General features: G+C 36.8%; 1 long non-coding RNA gene across 2 annotated transcripts in view; it reads left to right on the top strand.

Moving 5' to 3' along the window:
• Positions 1-1,281: 1,281 nt before the first annotated feature.
• Positions 1,282-2,746, top strand: part of LOC106949013 (uncharacterized) — a 32,123-nt gene continuing 30,658 nt past the window's right edge. The window contains exon 1 of one of the 2 annotated variants that reach the window (XR_001425301.1): positions 1,282-1,358. This is a non-coding gene — a long non-coding RNA (uncharacterized LOC106949013). The remainder of the gene's footprint in view (positions 1,359-2,746) is intronic. The other variant, XR_001425300.1, reaches the window with a different exon arrangement.

Below are 2,746 nucleotides of genomic sequence, written 5' to 3' on the forward strand. Positions count from 1 at the left end.
ATAATAATAATAATAATAATAATAATAATAATAATAATAATAATAATAATAATAATAATAATAATAATAATAATTTTTTTCTGCATTTAAAACAAACAAACAAACAAAAACGATCCAATGTAGCGCGCTCAAAACAAGGATAAAGCTTTACTTATGGTTTTATGAGATCTATTTACTTCTAAAGCACTGATTGTGCTTTAGAGGTAATTAGCAATGTAATTCACAATTCACCACCGTAATAGCTTTTGACTTTTCGGAGAGCCTGCCAGTTCGAAACAATGTTTCAACATGTTTCGACCAAACAATCTTCCATGTCAGAAGTGCAGCGGACTCTCGGTTGCGCCATGCCAGCTGTTCTTTGTTTGGGATTCTCCTCAGTGCTTAGTCATAGCTTTCTTATTGGCTACCTGTCACATTCAACAGGCTGCGTTCTTGCTCCCAGCCAGGGGAACACCACACACGCTGCGATAATCGGGCAAAGAAAATCAAACATGTTGGATGTGTCCGATTTCAGATCAGAGCGGTCCGACGTTCTACCGACTGAACCCGATCAGTCGTAACACACCACACACTACAGGATCCAGAACGTTCTAAGATTGTCGTAAGGGCAAAATTGGGGTAAAGAAAATCGTGTAGTGTGAATTGGGCTTTATAGGCATTGTGTAGAAAATGGGACATATTTCTGGAGGCTAATAAACGCTAATGCTAGACTTTGTAGACGTGTGTTGAGCTGAGGAAATTCACTTTGAACTAATTGTATTCATAAGATGTTGTTTTGGCGTCATTATTTTTAAAATTGACATTTTTATGGGTTATTGCAAAAGCCAGAGAAACCACAGTGCTATAACATTTGGTGAGTAAATAATGACTGCCTATGTGTAAAGCTTGGTAAAGAGAGACAGCATTAAAGGAGCATCACACCTTTTCCAATTTTGTTGTTAGTTTTTTGTGTAAGAGATGAAATACTATTCCGTTAAAACAATGAATACACTTGAAAGCCAAAATGCAGAGGTCCTCAAGTCTACAAGAAAGCTTGATCTGATGGTGATATAACAGGATGTTTCTAAAAGAAAAAAATAAAAAGAAAAAATACAATTCTTTGAAGTAAAAGGAAGGGTGAAGAGCTACATGAAATCTGTAGAGAACATCCTCGGGATGAGAATAATTTGCTGCATGCACAGCAATAAATTAGTGGCCTATGTCCCTTTCTTCTCCATCAGCCCATGTTATCCTTACTCTCTTATAGATTCTTTCAGTTCATGCATGACTTAATGGATTCTCTGTCTCCTCTTTTGTGCAGAATATAAACATCAAGGAGTGCTGATAAGACACTAAAACAGGCAGTCATGTGAATCCAGGTGTGTATGACACAAGGAAAGGGAAGGAGTAGTTTTCCTTTAAAACCTCAGTTTGACAGATTGCCAGTTTAACCACTTCAAACCGGTGGCTGTTGTTGCCGTCCACCTAGCATATCAGGCTAATGAAGAGCATGAAGAAGACTAAATGACCGGGGATTGGGAAAGTGGCTAAAAAGGCAGAAAGGGGGATGAAAATCTCCACATGGGGTCATGGATTAAGCTGATCAGTTGGGTGTGAACCCAGTTTAGCCGACATAAATGAAATCAAAGTGCATTACGCGAAATTGAGCAAATAAAGGTCTGTGCTAAACTGGTGCCTGTAGTGCACCAATGCCATGCAATACAACATACTCAGAGGTTAATGCACTCTAATCCTGAGGTTTATCACATGGGTTGGTTTTAACAGATTTTCTGTCATGCTGTAAAAATGTGTTAATATGTTTGAGTAAAGGATTGATGCAGTGAGTCGTTATCTATAATTTGACTTAAATATTGCTTAAATGATTAGTGGACTCATTTAATATAAAAAAGAAGCACCCAACTAATGCATGTTATTCTGGCTACAACCTGTCTAAATAGAGAGGGAAATTATTTTGACATGCACAGTATCAAACAATTTGACTACATTACATTATTTATAATTTATTATATATTCCAGAAACATGGTTGTGTTTTATAGCACTATCAAGTATACTCCCTTCAGCTGTTATTGAAATGCTGCTTATCTCAAATCTAACCCAAAAGAAAATTGACTTTGCAATTATTCACTCTTAAGTGAAATTCTCCATGAACAGGGTGACGCAGTCAATGCAGCTGCAGACATAAGCAATAGGGCCAAGCAGAGAAATTTGCTGACAGGATGAAAGAACCAACAAAGGGCATTGTTTTAGTTTATATGCACTCACAAGGACTCACCATGATAAGACAACTAAGAGGTAATGGGGATAGCATGTGGAGGTTTTGTGTCCTAAAATTATTTTTAACAAAGAGTTTAGAATAAAGCAGAATTACTAAAAGGACACATCCCACAAATCGTAATGTTCTACAAACGGTTACCTATGAATCCATAAATATGAAAAGTGCCCGAGTCTTCATATCGGACACAACAGAATATATAAATATTTCAATGAAAAATTGATTCTGGTTTAAGGATTTTTGTCACTGCCTGAGCCGCAACTGTGTTGATCCCTAGAGAGACATCCGACATGCAAGCGATTACATCCGGTGATACAAAACTGACAAACCAATCTTTATCTCACGAGGGGTGTGTAGGTTCTTTTGATGTCTAACATTTTTTCAAATTTTTTTTTTTTTTTTTTTTCCCTGCCAGTAACAACAAATAGGTTTTGTGATTTCACAACAGCTGTCATCTGAAAAAAAGTTATTGT

This window comes from Poecilia latipinna, unplaced genomic scaffold, assembly GCF_001443285.1.
Source record: "Poecilia latipinna isolate Pla-1442-1.1 unplaced genomic scaffold, P_latipinna-1.0 Scaffold318, whole genome shotgun sequence".
In the NCBI taxonomy this organism is placed as follows: domain Eukaryota; kingdom Metazoa; phylum Chordata; class Actinopteri; order Cyprinodontiformes; family Poeciliidae; genus Poecilia; species Poecilia latipinna.